We start from the raw sequence: 17,584 nt of genomic DNA, 5'->3' as shown, positions 1-17,584 counted from the left end.
GACACCAGCTGATTTGCTCTTGCAGAGATCTGGCATGGAAATGACAGCTGAATGGCCTCCTTCTCTGCTGTACCCACTCTATGATTCTATGAACTGCAAATTGAGGGATTTTTCAAATCAGGACTTCATAAATCAAATACTGTTGTGATGAATTGCATGGAAGTTTCCTCTCTCAGCTCTTAAAAGTACTTAATAAAATAAATTTGGATAGTTAAGATCAAATTCCCAGTGAGCACAAGTCCACAAACACAGAATTGCTCTTGTTTAATTTAATTGGCAGTCATTTGGCAATTTCACTAAGCAAAATTGGATAGCATGAGATGGTGACCTGTCACACACGTGCACCAGATGGTATTATTTTGAAGTTGTCAGGGAGATTTATTGCTTGGATAATATGAAAAGACAAGAGCTGTATGTTGTGTCTGACCCAGGCTGTAAACTTGGCATCAGTATGCCAGAACTGTTACTGGATATATGCCATCTCTCCTCTTAATTAGCCTGAGCATGAATTAGGACAGAGCTTGTCAACACAATTTTCCACTCTTGTCTGATGCTGTTTCGCACCATTTTCCAAGCGAACCCACCAAGCTCAGTTGAAATATACCGTGTGCCGATCACCTGTTTGTGCTGATCACCTGTTTCTTTTCACTTTGAGCCTTGTTGATTGCTGAATCCTTACGAGGGCGACCCTCAGATCAATTCATCCTTGGGAGTGTAAACAATAGCCACTCTCTCCATGAACATACACCCGGCAGTTTGTCTCAGTCTACTTAGACATACAGACACAGTGGGTGTTTAAAACTGTCTCCAAAGGAAATGGCAGCTTGACATGTCAGCGCATGTGTTCAGCAGTTACTTTGTACATCTTAGTTTGGGGCAGATGTTTAGCAAAAACACTGATCAAATTGAATTCAGTTGCAATGAATTGAACCCAGTCTGAATCTATTGTTGCTGCATCCAGGGTAATCAAATTCTGGAAGATGAGAGCTTTATGAGTAAAAGGCGACTAAATAGTTAGTGAGAGAGGATGGACAGCTTTAAGTTACAGCAGCGTAGGTCTGTAATCAGAAGAGTCCGCAGGAACGGATATTTCTTGTCACAATTTTAATCACAGCTGTTGAAAGCTATACTGCATGCAGCCAAAGTGTTCTGGTCATTTCTTTGCAATGTTTCAGCTGAGAGCCTGCAAAAGAATTTGGGTCATGCTTAAAATAACTCTTTTTACTGGTGTGAAAATGAAATTCTCAGCAAGTACTTTGCTGTAATGAATTTGAACCATATTGCAAAAGATGGCAAAATGGGTGGCTGACCATTAAAATAAAACAAGATTCAAACTATTAATTAACCTGAAAAAAAGCAAAATATTGCAGATGCTGGAAGCTTGAAATAACAGAAAATGCTGCATTCATTTTGCAGAGAGAAGTAGACTTAACATTTCAGATTGATGACCTTTCATTAGAACTCTTGAACGTTGCTTCCTTTTTTGTGGTCTATTGATTTTTCTTTGGCTGTTCTTTGTTCAACCTGAGCATGTTGATAACCTGAATGGAGCAATATGGGTGAGAGAGGCTACTGATCCCCAAAGTATTATGGATTTCAGTTAACCTGATCAGGGGTATATGAGGCCATTCACCAGTAAAAATGCCACTGAACATGTCTGATTGTCTGCTCTCATGTGGTTAGGCTCAGTATCTCTTTTAAAGCCACCCACTTTGGTCATCGGTTCAAACCAAGGCATTCCAAAAAACCCCAAAGAATATTAAAAGTTAATCATGCTTCTTTGTAATTATTTGGAAAAAAAAATTGATCCACCCAAATTATTCATTGCAATCAAGCGTTGAAGTATCAATTCGGATGGAAGTCGGGCAGGGTTATTTCAATCAAAAGAAAATGGGAAGCTAGATGGCTTCAATAGATAACTGGATTTATTTCTGAAGAGAGATGGAATGGAGGAAAATAATGAGAAGAGAAGCTATCTGAGAGTTGATACCACCTTGATGGGTCTAGCAGTGGGAAGATTAATGTGTCTTTCTCAAAGTTCATCGCAAAAACATGAAACATTGTTCAGGCTTGTTTTGCACTTTGAATAATTTAATTGTAACATTCTATTATGTTGATGTTAGGAGATGTTCCACACATTGAACATTACATTTCACCCTAAAAAGTTTATTCCTTTGATGCTTCATTTTTTTCCCCCTAAATTTTGCATCCCTTAATCCTGTCATAAATCACATGTATGTTGATGGACAGCCAAAAAAGCTCAAAAATGCTCACTCTCACTTTAGAATACCAACCTCCCACTTGAAAATTAGCAACTGAAGACACATGAGGGAGGGGGAAAATAAATTATCTGTAGATTTGTACAAAGTTACTCCTGGGTTCATCTGGGAATGATGAGTTTCTGCCAATCACAGAAGTTAAGGTGGATTGACTGAACATCATAGCAGTGTGTTTGATGTGTTTCTGATAGTTTACCTTTATCTGCCTTTGGCAGCAGGACAGGCTTTGCTGAAAGTAGCACACAGTGTTCTTTCTAAGATCAAGACATTGTTTATTTCTTTTTTGACATTTCTCTCTATTACAAAGTACCTTTGTGTTTTGACCTTCACAACAACTGGTTCTTACGGTTAATGAATTACATTTATTTATACTATAACTTGGTAAATATTGGCTGAATTACATTGTACTTCTTTTCAACCATAAATGCTCCACAAAAAAAAGCTGATTTGTTTATTGATAATCCATTTGGCACTCTGAGTAGGTGTGAAATTTGGGCAATATTTTGACATTTCACATCAATTTACTGAGTAACTTTTTTAAGGTGGGGTGGTTGAGTAAAGTTGTGTTTATAGGTACAAAGCTTTATAAAACAGTCAATTTATTTGGTTTCTGCAAGTAGATTTATCTAGGCGAGTAGATTTATCTACTACACCAGTTTTTTCTTTGATGAACTTTTTGATTTCAGGTAAATTTAATAAATTATAAATAAACCAACTCAAAAATGTTATACTTTGACAATGAATTGTTTCGATAAAATCTGAAATTTTTTAAACCCATCAAGAAGGCTTCTGCAACCCGTGACCCAAAGGCCACATTTAGCCCTGCAAAGCCCCTCTATTTTGTTTATTCCTGATGCGCGATTAAATCACTCGGGAGGCTAGATCGTACCCAGGAAATAAAGCCTTTTATTACTAACAAGAATGGAACACACTATATACAATACAATCCCAGACTAAAGGGTCACCAGGCAGTGCAGTGACCTTTATACTTCCCCAGGTAGGCGGAGCCAACTGGAGTGTACCACAGAACTATATCAACAGGTAGAACAGCCCAACCCTAACCCCAACAGTAACAACAGTAACATATCTACAAACACCCATAGTGCTGACCATCCATGGCTCAGCACTCATAGTGGTAACCAACTATGGTTCACCACAATTCCTTCACAGGATATGGGTTTTATTGGCGAGGCCAGCATTTGTTACCCATCCCTAATTGCCCTTGAACTGAATGACTTGATGCAGAGGGCATTAAGGTCAACCACGTTGCCGTGGATCTGGAGTTACACGTAGGCCAGAACTATGGGATATTATTGAACCAAATGGGTTTTTACAACAATCGACAATGGTTTCATGGTCACTATTACGAACAGTTTTTAATTCCAGATTTATTGACTGAATTTAAATTCCATTGGCTGCCATGATGGGATTCAAACCCATATTCCCACAGTATTAGCCTGGGCCTCTGGATTATTTGTCCGGTGACATTACCACAATGCAACCACCTCCCCCTCTATGTGTGGGGACCCATAATCCCCACCCAGCCCTGGAGCCACTGAGCAAAATGCAGTTAGGACCAGTCTGTGAATTTGAAGATTTTTGCAAGGGGCTGCTCCTTCAGTCACAACCTGTTTCTCTCCTCTCCCTGTTTGCTGCTGTTAGGCTCACTACTGAGCCCCATTTTCCCCCCATTTCCCCCCATTCTCCCCCTGCTTCCCTCCGTTCTCGCCATTTGCCCCAGCTCTCCCTTTCGCCCCTGCCCCTCCTCTCCCCACTTTCCCCTGCACTCTCACTGCATTCCCCCCAGCTCTTGCCGCTTTTCCCTGGCTTGCACCATTTGCCCCCGGCTCTCTCTTTCACCCCTACCCCTCTCTCGGCTTTCCCCTGCACTCTCACTGCATTCCCCTAGCTCAACAGTTTTCCCCCAGCTCTCGCCATTTGCCCCTGGTTCTCTCTTTCATCCCTGCCCCTCTCCCGACTTTCCCCTGCACACTCACTGCATTCCCCCAGCTCTCGCCATTTGCCCCGCCTCTCTCTTTCACCCCTGCCCTTCTCCCCACTTTCCCCTGCGCTCTCACTGCATTCCCCCAGCTCTCGCCGCTTTCCCCCGGCTTTCGGCATTCGTAATGTTGTGCCAAACTTTAACTTTGCAAACTTTGCTCATTGACCCCTTGAGTGAGAGAAAAATTTGGATTGTGCGCAACCCCCCAAAATGAGAAGGTTGGACAAGCCTGGGCTACACAGAAACCACTGTGCCAAATTGAGGTTGTGTTTTGAATTGTTTGTTTTTCTCATAATTTCTTCCAACTTTTTTTAAATGTTGTTGATTTGTATTTGTTTCTAATGATTTGTGGGGGTTTATTTTACACCGTACAGATGTGAACACCATTAGTAAATCACATTAGCCTTGAACGTCCTGGCTCCCCAATGTCAGATTTGGAGGTTACCCCAAAGATGTGCTGGGGAATTTCTCTGGGAAGTTCCCAAGTAAGAGTTTAGGTGGCAATTGTCCAGAAATGCTAACATCCCCTGGACAATTGTGCTGTGCTGGAAACCACCCGACAAAGCAATTTAAATCGCTAACTTCAGATGGTTATACCAATGTTACACTAACAGTTACTCTGACAGAGTTAGAAGAAATAAAAGCACTTCTAACTTCAGCATAATTATTTCAAAGACCTAGACTAGTCCCCACATGGGAATCCTTGTACTCCCGAATCCCCAGGGGAACTTTTCCTTCCCCCTCCATCTAAGCAACCCCTCCCACCACACCCACTCCCAAGTCCCAAGTATTCCCCAAACCCCTTACCTTCTATCTGGCTTGTTATTTCCAATGGGCTACTGCTGTAAAAACGGGGATTTTTCCTCCTCCATTCTGTTTTTTTTGGACTTTAATGCTGGACTCGGGAACGCCCTCCGCTGCCTGGATCTCATCCGGCCTGAGTCAGGATGGTTGGGCAAGATAAATACTTTAGAATTTTAGCGTAGGTAAGTGAGTACAGAGAGGCAATCCGACCCTAACTGCCACTCCTGAGGAAGTTATGGACTATTATTATGGCCTTGCAAAGGAAAGTTAATTTGTTCTTATCAGGGTCTCCTTATTTATTGAGGCACGAGCTTCCTTACTGACACTTAGCTTGATACCAGGGCTGAACTTTGCTTTAACAAAATAAAAACATAGAAATGCACAGCAAATAAATTAGCATCCAAAAGTGAAAGCCAAGTTAATATTTATATGGATATTATTTGATCATATTGTCACCTTTGAGTTGTTAATTATGTGTCACTCCACGTTTTGACCGTATAATTAGTGTAGGATTGCGGAAATGCTGTAGTTTGAAAAGGTGCCACCTTCTGGATGAAATGTTAAATTTGAACTCTGCCTGTTAAAGATACCATGGGATAGATTTTATGGGTTGCGATATTCTTCCCCCCCCCCCCACCAAACAGTTGGCAGGGAATCCACCCACTCAAAAGTCGGCTGCCCCACAATCATTTTATGATGGGAGCAGAACGTTAGTTGTTTAAGGTTGAGACTTTCACCGCCATCTGGGGAGGAAGTCCCACGTTAGTGAGCCAATCGGAATGGCCAGCAGTTTTGTAGTCCCAGCAGCGCCAGGTTAGAGTAGTGGCCGCTGCTGGGACTACAGACAATAGTCACTGAAGAAGAAGAAAAGGAGAATGGAGCCCACACTGAGTGTTAATTCCAGGGTATCAGTGGGGCCTGGCTGATAGACCCTAACAAAGGGTGTAAGAGTGGGGGGAGATAGATTGATTCAAGAGACAAGGGGATTGAGTCATGACCTTGTTAGAATGGGGGGGGGTGGGGGTGCGGGCAGTTGCCTGCAATGATCACAGGGCCGCCCCAAAAGGACAGCAACCTTCCCCTTCTGTAGTTAAAATAGTGACAGCAGCAGAATGAGACACTTAAGTAGCCATTAATTGACCATTTAATAGCCTCAGTAGGCTGGTGGGTTGCAGCATGACACTTTCCCCACCCACCATAAAATGGAAGACAGGTCTAGGTGGGCAAGAAGCTGGTGGGAAGGCCACACGCTGTTTTATGAGCCTCACCCCAGCCTTCAAATATGCCATTGGGAGGCCGTAAAATTCAGCCTCATGTTGTTATTCAAAGAGAAGCAAGGGGTTCTCCAAGATTCCGAGTCAAATTTCCTCCCTCAAAAACACTAACTGGTTTTTCATCTCCATAGTGTTGGTAGGAGCCTGTTTTTTGCACATTGGCAATAGTATTTATAACGAGTGGCTGAACTTTCACAGTCAGACCAGCATTTTTGAGTTGGAGAAATGCTCTTTTTGGGCCTTTGTTCAGGCTTAATCTTATAGTATTTTTAGTATTTTATCATAACATACAGCTGAAAGTGTGATTTTTGCCTATCTGTAAATTAAAACCTCAAAATTATTATGAGTTGTGCTATGACATGAATCCTTAACACATTGAATCATACGGCACAGAAGGACGTCATTTGGCGCATTGATTCTTAGAATGCTGTATCTAATTAGTATCACTCCCCTTTTCAATCTTCATTTCCCTGCAAATTATTTCAGTTCAGTTTATCCAATTCTCTTTTGAAAGTTGCCGTCACATTTGTTTCCAACAGTGCTTTCAGGTAGTACAATCTAGATCATTATGACACACTCTGTATTTCTTTCCTCATGTTCATAGATCGTAGCATTTACCGTGCAGAATGAAGTCATTTGGCCCATCAAGCCTGCACCGACAACAATCCCACCCAGGTCCTATCCCCGTAACCCCATATATATACCTTCCGAATCCCCCGACACTAAGGGGCAATTTAGCATGGCCAATCAACCTAACCCACACATCTTTGGACTGTGGGAGGAAACCGGAGCACTCGGGGGAAATGCATGCAGACACGGGGAGAACATGCAAACTCCACACAGACAGTTACCCAAGGCCGGAATTGAACCCAGGTCCCTGGTGCTGTGAGGCAGCAGTACTAACCACTGTGCCACCCATTTTGCCTTTGGTTGTTTTGTCAATTGCTTTAAACAAGTGTCATCTGACTACCAACCCTTCTGACACAAAGAAACAAGATCTTATTTACTCTATCAGAACCCTTTATTATTTTTTTCTCCCCTTAACCTTCTTTGCTTTAAAGGGAACAAGCCTAGCTTTCTCAGTCTCTCCAATCCATCTGAGGTCTTTCATCCCTGGTACCATTCTAATAAATCTCCTCTGCACCCCATTCCCTGCAACCAAGAGCTTGACATCCTTACGAAGGTACGCTGTTCAGAATTGGTCAACATTTCACCAGCTGTGTGCTAACCAGTGTTTTATAAATATTTAGTGTAGCTTCCATCCTTTATAGTCAATACCTTTATTTACAAAGTCAAGGATCCCTTATTAACAGACTTCTCAACTTGTCATGTACCTTCAAAGATTTCTATGCATACACCCCTGGGTGTCTATGTTCCTGTACCTCCTTTAAAACTGCACCACTGGTTTACATTGCCTCCCATCTTTCTTCTTACCAAAATAATCACTTCACAATTCACTAAATTAAATTTGATCTGTCATAATTCTGCCAGGTAAAGGCCTCTTTAAGAACTTCATTGTGGTTATTTCAATGGTCAGTGAAGAAATCTTGATTTTTTAATTCACAAATTTTCCTGATCTCTTCTTGCCTCTCCTTATCCCACTGAACTCCAGTTTTATCCAAATCAGCTTTGGCAGCTGTTGCCTCTTCTTTTTGAAGTTCTAATTTGCATTCAAGAACAAGCATTTTTCCTGCTACCCCTCACTGTTAACACTGGACCTACTGTTCCCAATTTCTTTCAAACCATATTTCTTCCATGTTTTGTCATTGGCTTTTCTGCAATCTGCTTTGCTACAGCTTGTTCATGTTTTTCCTACACTTTAGTTCAAGTCTTGAAGTCTTTCCAACTGCCATTACCTTTTTACTGTTTAGCTTAATGCTCCAATGTCAATTTTAAACCAAGAGTTTCTAACTCTTCTGACACATCTTTAGCAGGTACATCAATCGTAGCAGTAGATTCACAAAAAGCAATTGGTTTCTTCAAGCCACCACCACAGCACTGTTCTTCTGTTGAAAAACGGAACCTCTGAAGAATCCTGCTTGTTCTGACCACGGCTGAACTTGATTTTTTTGATCTTTTTGATCTTTTGATCTTTTGAACTTGATCTGATTTTTTTCCCCCCCCCAATCAGCTTTCAGCCTAAGCTATAGGCTGATTTCTCAGTGGTCTAATGTCACAGCCAGGACTTCTAATTAACTTCTAATTAAATTTGGACTTTGATAAAGGGTTATCTGGACTCGAAACATAAGCTCTAGTGTCTCCTTACAGATGCTGCCAAACCTGCTAAGATTTTCCAGCATTTTCTCTTTTGGTTTCTAATTAACCAGTCCTCCCAGAAACCTGAACCTGTTTCTGTTTCAGTTAAGGAGTGTTTCAAAAAACATAGGCTTTGATACCATGGTCAGTGCAGACAGAGCTTCCAACCACCAATTCCATTACATACTTCAAGGAAAAACGCAATCAAGCTAGTCAAACATGCTTTTCCTCTAAGAAGTAAAAGCTGGTTATCATTTATTAACCAATACTTTAAGCGAATAACTTTTTTGTAAGTTTTCTAACTGATCGCTAACTAAATGATTTTCTAATTTATTTTGTTCAAAATTATTGTCTTTAAAGTGCCCCTACATCTGATGTTAGGTGGTCTACCATATAGTTTTATCCCTCTTAGACAGTGGTGTAATTCAGAATCCTCCTTTAAGAGCTCCGTTTGGAACAAAGAGATCTTCTGGTGGTTTTTTTCAAAATTACAAACAGTTCAACTTTAATGAGTGAGGTTTCAGAGAGGCTATAAGGCTGTTGCCCCTTCTATCACTGTGGAAGTCTATCTTTGACTATTTGTTCAAAGTCCAGTATATTTTTACACCCAAACACTGGTTTCAATCTAGGGTTAGTGGTTAGCACCGTTGCCTCATAGTGCCAGGGACCTGGGTTTGATTCCCAGTTTGTGTGGAGTCTGCATGTTCTCCCTGTGTCTGTGTGGGTTTCCTTCGGGTGTTCTGGTTTCCTCCCACAGTCTGAAAGATGTGCTGGTTTGGTGCATTGGCCATGCTAAATTTTCCTCAGGGTACCTGAACAAGTGCCGGAGTGTGGCGACTAGGGGGTTTTCACAGTAACTTCATTGCAGTGTTAATGTAAGCCTACTTGTGGCTAACAAATAAACTTTTACTTTCTCTTAGCCACTGTCTCCGAGCTGCGAAGCAGCTTTTGTCCTTCTTAGGTGCAACAGAGTAGCTGTGTAGGCCACTGTCATATGCTTAGCAAAAGTATTATTTTCAAAAAGGTTCAATACATATCATAGAAATCATAGAAACCCTACAGTGCAGAAGGAGGCCATTCGGCCCATCGAGTCTGCACCGACCACAATCCCACCCAGGCCCTACCCCCACATATTTTACCCGCTAATCCCTCTAACCTACTCATCCCAGGACTCTAAGGGGCAATTTTTTTAACCTGGCCAATCAACCTAACCCGCCAATTGTATTATGAATTAAGTTTCTAGATACACAACTTCATAACAAAGCCTTTTGACATTCTGACACAGAATGGAAGAGATTAAATAAGTAATTCATCATAAGGAGCAAAAATCAATCTTCAGTGGGAGCGTAAAGACAATTCCACAATAAGGGCCAAGACACAATTCAAAATAATAACTGTGGTAGCAGAAAGGAGCAGACATGATCATCAGAGACTGCTGCCTCCATACTGCTGTGATCTACATGTTATCCAAAGGGGTGTTTCATTGCATAAATGCCATAATACTGAAAGATATGTGAGATTTTTTTCCTGCAATTTTTGGAAATTGCACTGTTTGAATCTGGATACTCGGACTGTTTCTGGTCCATTTAATTTATCCAGAGGTTTCTGAAATATAGTGGGCCTTGTTCTATTCTTGCTCAGAACTCAGAAGTGGAGAGTAGAAAAGAAATTCAAAGTAAGCCTTGGTTCAGGTCATTTTGGATGTGCAGGGTTTCCATATTCTCTTGTCTCAGCGGGAAGGACATCTTGCTGGTGGTCAACTCTGGTGAATACTGTTTGCTTTGGCACTAGCTGTGTTCCTGTTTTCAAGTTCATAGTGTGGTGTGACATTGCGTAAGTGTGCCAGAGGAGATGGTTGTCAGCCACATATCAAATCCCTCATTACATGAAGCTGTTTCAATGAATAGGCACCATCATAAATCTCCATCTCTGCTGACTAAGGTAGAGGAACTGTTTATGGAGCCAAGAGTCTTCACACTTCCGACTCTGCAATGAACCAGATCTAATTGAAAAGTTCACATTGTAAAAAAATGAGTTTGAACATTTGTAATTTTTTGAACTTGCAGTAATTTTTTTTCAAATAGTGGAAAAGCCTGTTTAAATCAGATAGTTGATTGTTTGCACTTCACTGAAGTACACATAAAGATTGGATGGCAGCCATTAGCAGTCACTGGAACCATTGTTTCTCTTGCACATGTTGCAGAAAAAGTAGTCTCTGTGCTGTCAAAAAAAATCAGAACTTAGTACCCATTGATTGAAAGTCAAAAAAACATCATCAACAGCAACAATGAACTTGAATGTGAGAGCTAATTGCCAATTAATCCACAACCGTATAAATGCAGTTACAAAGTGAAGTCACATGTCCAAACAAACTCTGAAATGCATTAATCATTGATTAATGAACACCTTTGTGTTTATTGTTGTCTTGATGAACTGCTTCTCAGTAATTTAATTTGTGAAAAAAATTAACAAGGCAAGATACACTGGGTTTCTGAAGATTATACGTACACTTCTCCTAGCTAGCTACTAGGGTCCTGCATGTAGTGAGATTGGATAGTTTCACTCTAATTCTTAAGAATGTCTTTTTCAATACAAAAATAGTATAAGAACTGAGAGGGTATAATTGTCAGGCTGAGGCTCTTTTCTCCAGAGAAGACTGAGAGGTTACCTGATAACCATGTTTAAATTTATGAATGAGTTCGATAGGATAAATATTTCCACTGCTGGGGGAATCCAGAACTAAGGGCCATAATTATAAGATCCTATAAGAAATTCAGCAGCAATTTCTTTACCGGCAACGTACAAGATAAACCGATTTCCTTTAGAACTGTTTTCAAAAAGTAATAAGAGTGCTAAGCACGGGTAGAACTGAGAAAGTCCACCAACGCCTCAAATTTCTCAGGAGGCTAAGGAAATTTAGCATGTCTGTTATGACGCTCACCAACATTTACAGATGCACCATAGAAAGCATTCTTTCTGATTGTATCACAACTTGGTATGGCTCCTGCTCTGTCCAAGACCGCAAGAAACTACAAAGGGTCATGAACGAAGCACAGTCCTTCACACAAACCGGTCTCCCATCCATTGACTCTGTCTACACTTACCGCTGCCTCAGAAAAGCAGCCAGCATAATCAAGGACTCCACACACCCTGGACATACTCTCTTCCACCTTCTTCCGTCAGAAAAAGGACACAAAAGTCTGAGATCACATACCCACCGACTTAAGAACAGCTTCTTCCCTGCTGCCATCAGACTTTTGAATGGACCTACCTTGTATTAATTTGATCTTTCTCTACACCCTAGCTACGACTGTAACACCAGATTCTGCACCCTCTCTTTTCCTTCTGTATGTACGGTAATGCTTTGGCTGTATAGCACACGAAACAATACTTTTCACTGTATACTAATACATGTGACAATAATAAATCAAATCAAAAAAGAGAGGCAACCCATAGCATGGGGAAAATCTCAGGGTGACTCTGATGCCATGTTTTCTGGTGGAGGAGGCAGCTTACCATTGGCTGCCGGCGTAATCTTCTGGTTCCACCGAGGTCTGTAGATTTTGTATGGCTTGCCAGACTCTGCTGCTGGGGGGGCCTTCAACGGGACCAGTAGATCCTACCTGCGTGAAAGGGCAGAAAATCCACCTTTTGTGTTTATCCCATAACTCATAAACAGTCTGAAAAAGAAAAGTGGTGAAATAATTAAGCCTGAATAATTCTGGTATATCACTATTTCAGCTAGTGGCGATTATGAATTAAAGACCAACTTTAAACATGTTTGTTTCTGGGAAATCTTTGTTAGTAATGCTAAATCCTGTTGCAAAGTAATTAGGTGAAACTGAGATGCACATTAGTTTAATCTTTTCTTAAATCTCTCATATTCTTGACAATGCTTAAAGACAACACAACCTGACCAGATGGACAATAAAAGAACTGCTCCTCCCTATTACCATATATACATCATATAAATTGACATGTATGCGAGGGAATAAATTTATTTATCTCCCTATGTGTCTGTTGAGAAAATATGATTTTACTTTCTGGAACCAATCAAAATGAAGACTTGCATTTATATAGTGCCTCGTATGAACTCAGGATGTCCCAAAGCACGTGTGTAGCTAATTGCACTTCAAATAGCAGGTTTGCATAATATTTGGCTTGCTGCGTGCTATAGGCAGAAACCTGATCAGGGCGGGTCGACTGAACCCAAATAGTCCCTATGCATGGTGAGAATCCTGCCTTTTGGCTGATGCCTCATTCAGCTGGGCATCAGGATTCCCACCGGGCATCTGCTGAGGTTGGTGCCCCCCCCCCCACCCTATATTTTCACTCTGCATAATTATGATGTAAATTGTATTATTATAATTTCCTGTTCTTTGTGTACTCAGGTACTATGACCCAGTGATCTTGGCTGGTAGTTTTGCTCCTGGAATCAGTACAATCTATAATATCAATGAAAACACTGCTTTGAAAAATTGAATCCTGTCAGTGCCGGATTTAGACTTGGTGAGGCCCTAAGCTATATAAAGCTTGGAGGCCCCTTGTTAAAAAGTTACACCAAAAGGTCTCACAAAGGTGAGTCTAAGGTTGAACTACGCTTTCTTGTCAAGTATGTCAGCAAAGCTGTTCTATGCTCTTCAGAGTTTTCATGACTTTTAATTGCAATGGGATTTCGCCAGTCATAAAACCCACCAAAAGCTAGTGCTGCATTTGATGTTGAAAAGAGCTTGCAGACAAAGCAGTAAACACAGCCAGTTGTTGGAGAGTACACTAGCCATTCCCGATTGTATATTTCACCATTAACTTTTCTGGGCTGAAAAAGACCTTTTGAACAATATCTATCTTGATTTTTGAATGACCGCTTTGAGTTTTCAAATGGGCCGTTCCAGTGTTGACACACTGAAGGACCCTTAAGGATCCAGTATGAGAGTTCATCCTCGGTTAAGACACCCCATTGACCTACATCATTGAGTTTCGTGAATTTTGTTGTTTCAACTGTGGATGTCGGCTCTGCAACGCTCACATTTGCATCACTTCCAGTGTTTTCCTCAGCTGAGATTCCATACTCTGTTGTCTCAGTAGCAGAGGCACTGGGCTGTGGTTGTTTTGGACTTTGCTGATCACCTTGGGTTTATGGATCCTTATCTGTTTCTGGAGCAAAGTAACTGTCAACTTTTGGTAATTTTTTGAGTTGCTCTTCAAGCTGGTGCTTTCTTTTTATTTTCTGGTATCCGCTCTTAAATGTTCTCTTCATTGTAAACCTTCTGAAATTTTGTGAGGCCCCTGTAGCTTGTTTAGCTTATGCCTAAATCCGGCACTGAATCCTGTCTATTTTTAAACTTCGCTCTTATCAGTTGCAAGGCAATCTTCCACTGGAAGATTGAATATTGAATATTTTGATCAAATCGACTTGGATCAACTTTGCATTTACTTGGAAATTTTGAAAAGAATACAGCTGTTTTATGACAAAGGGCAGCATCTTCGCAGGAGTGACAATCACCACTGGATCGCCGCTCTGCTCCTATTTTCCTACCTTAGATTGGACTGCACATTTCTCTCCCGGACCTCTCACCTCAGCCTGCTGTGAAATATGGAGTGTACTCGCTGCCAGATTCCTTCAGTGCAGTGTAGGAGTATTGAGGAAAATAAAGCCATGCCTCTTTTTTACAGCGCTACCTGCCACATTCCAGTAAGCTTAAATGTCACATTGGTTAAATGTCTCTTTGACAAGCTAGGGAGAGAAGGTAAAGGTGAAAAGTAAGTGAAAAGGAGGTAGAATGAGTCGGAGGTAATTGGGTAGTAATGGGGTTAGGAATCAGGTGGTTGAGGTGGAAGGTGGGTGTAGAGCGGTAGTTGGTTAAGGGATGGGGATAGTCGAGGGTTTGGTGTTAGTCGGTGGAGGGTTGGGAGGGTGGGGAGGTCGGGGTGAGGGTAGTTACGATTCCGAAGAGGTTGTGTGCATTCCAGGAGGTTCCATCATAACCTCCTGCTGATTTTGAAGGGATTTAAAGAAGGTAGCAAGAGAATTTTGTAGATTATGATGTTGGACTACTTACATGGTGCAATTGCATAACTGATTCCATTTTGACAGCAATGGTATAAGCAGTACCTATAGAGAAAGACTTATTCAAGGGCTGATTAAAGGTTAAGACACTGATAATGTCACTTGTTCTTTGACCATAAAAAATGTTAAAGGCTCAAAGTATACACTTAGTTCACACAAGATCGGAGATGTTTATGAGATATGACATTGTAAGCAGCACAACCTGAATGTACACTTATTTGCATATTATGCCTTTGGTATAAGTATGTGGAACAGCTTACAATCAATTACTAAACAATTGAAACCGCAGTGGGATATTTTGCAGTTGTTGACTTACAGATATTTAGCTTTGATCAACAGGGAGTGGTGTCTCTGTTTTCTTTTCTGATAAGAATGTAGCCCTGCGCCATTCTCAAGGGAGCCTCCCAGTGCTGGCATGCTTAGTTTCAAATCTCATACTTGTTTACTTTACAGGATTGCTTCCAATTGTGCTCTTGATATTGGAAGAAACCCTGTAAACACAGCAGTGATAGGTGGCACCGAGACTACCCTTGGGAACAGAATGTACCCTGGATGCCATATTGCCAGTCGTTAGGTTAGATTTTCCAGGTTTGATTTGAATCATAGAATCCCTACAGTGTGGAAAGAGGCCACTCGGCCCATCGAGTATGCACCAACCACAATCCCATCCAAACCCTATTCCTGTAACCCTACATATTTACCCTGCTAATCCCACTAATTGACTAGGGTCAATTTAGCATGGCCAATTAACCTAACCCGCACGTCTTTGACCACAGGCTGTTTGATTTCTTGGTCTAGCATGGAATCAAGGGATATAAGGAGCAAGTGGAATTGAGGCTGAAAATTAGCCATGATCACGTTGAATGGGGATCAGAGTCAAGGGGCACAGTCTACTCCTGTTCCTATTTCTTATATTCTTGTGACCTTTGCTGAACAATCATAGGCATTGTTTGAGGACGGAATCCCCTCTGGCCAGAATGCCTGCTGAAAGTCACTATCTAGGCTCAACCATGAAAATTGTAGAGGGTTTGCTGGCTTCAGTAAGAGTCTATTCTTACCATAGGAAGCACAAGCATAAGTATGTGAGGTAAAAGTCAATGGGCAGGATTTTTCGCTCCAGTTTTCTGGGGGTTGAGAATGGTGGCGGGGTGGAGACCCGCACGGGAGTCCCAAAATTACTTTTACATGGGAACTCCCCGATCAATTGTCCCCATCCTCCACTTCTATCTGTATACGTTTAAATATAATTGTCAGACCTTTATGCCTGATAGTCCCACCACAGTAAATTGTCCATTCATGTTGGTGTAAGAGCACACTAACATGAATCACGACAGGTCCCTCACGATGTGCACCTGGCAAGCAAAACCTGCTGGAGGAGCACAAGTCAGTACAGCCCCAGGGGGGGAGAAGGTCCTGCCTCGGCAGTAACCTGACACTTCACCTTGTGCAGTGCCATGGGTCAGTCAGGGGGCAATGTCCCCAAAAAGTGCTGGGGGTGGCTGTCTGTTGGGTGGGGGGCGGATGAGGATGAATGAGGGGTTCAATTTTTATTCTTGTGCATCAGGGCACTTTTTAAAAAGGTGCCCCAATCTTTCAAAAGCCTAAGTTGCATTGTCACATCGTGGGACCCACCCCTTACATTTTCGTTGTGCATCGGTTTAAAAATACGGCGGGAAAACCTGCTGGGCTACCATCTACCCCCCATCCCGAGATTACACTTTGCCAAAAAACAGCAAAATTCCACCCAATTCCTTTCACTAATGCCGTTAGCTCACCAATTGAAAGCAAGTGTAGATCACACGGCTTTCCGGATGCTGCATGAAAATGGAAGTGCTGTTCACCCTCTTGAAGCACTTTTAGAATGGTTCTAATACAAGCATAGTAACTCATATAAACAATGCCTTCCTGAATATTTTTCAAAAGCTTTCAGAACAAGAATATCTTTTTTGCCACCATTAATTATCTGATGATACTTGATAAAATCTGGAACCAAACAAGGACGGATGTGTCACACGACGAATAGCACGGGCAAAGGGCAGGCAATTGGAAGCAGGAACCCATGTGATGGAACCTTCTGGAATACATCCAGTCAGAGTTGGCAATCCTACTGTGTTCTACTGCAATGTAGACAATTATTAGCACCCCCTGCAAAAAGTGTTCAATTGGCCCCATGGTGACAGGTTGCTCCACACAGTAATTGTCAGTTCTTTTGGGCCTCCACCCTGAGCAAAAGTGAATCCAGTTTGCTTAAGTGTCACTAGGTTCTCCTGATGATGGAAAGAGATTCTTTTTTTTATATCAAAGGAAATGTCTTGCCTTTTGGAAACCCATAGACTAAGTTCCAAGATATATGCCACTGATCATGTTTAAGTGGTCACCCAAAGAGAACTATATTAATATGAGAGATTTATTGCCACCTAATGCTTTTGAGGAAGCACATAAAAGTCAGAGGAAGCACAGATTTTATTCCTGTGATTCATTTGAGTCTCAAATGAGAGGTTGTAGAACCATCCCTAAATTTCAGAGACTTGAAAATATTCTCAATAATGAAAGGTTCAAATTGCTGTTGTGGTCAGTTCTTCAAACCATCAGCTCAAAGTGTGGACAGGATGCGTGTGACCGCCAGAAACAGTATAACTGCACAAATATTTAATTGGTGGACTAATATTATTGGGGAAAAGTAGCAATACTTAGCCTCATGAGAGCTCTGTTTGTGTCCTTCATGGTACCTGCTAAAGGATAATCCCAACATTTCTGCCTCCTCTCCTGCTGGGACCTGCCCTTCTGGAGCTCCAAGGGGTCGAACTGAGAAAGTGTCTGCAGGTTGTGATTTTTGAGTCATTTTCACTCATTTGATAATAGAAGTCATTGAGTAATGACCTCTGCTTTACTTCTGCTCTCT

The 17,584-nt window shown here is 41.6% G+C and overlaps 1 protein-coding gene across 4 annotated transcripts in view; it reads left to right on the top strand.

Annotated features, from left to right (window-relative positions):
- The window catches only part of afg2a (AAA ATPase AFG2A), a 476,777-nt gene that overhangs the window by 400,997 nt on the left and 58,196 nt on the right, over positions 1-17,584 (top strand). The window lies entirely within an intron of this gene.

Source organism: Mustelus asterias, chromosome 1 (assembly GCF_964213995.1).
Source record: "Mustelus asterias chromosome 1, sMusAst1.hap1.1, whole genome shotgun sequence".
NCBI lineage: Eukaryota > Metazoa > Chordata > Chondrichthyes > Carcharhiniformes > Triakidae > Mustelus > Mustelus asterias.
Note: the sequence above shows the minus strand (reverse complement) of the source record. Positions and strands in the feature narration are given on the sequence as shown.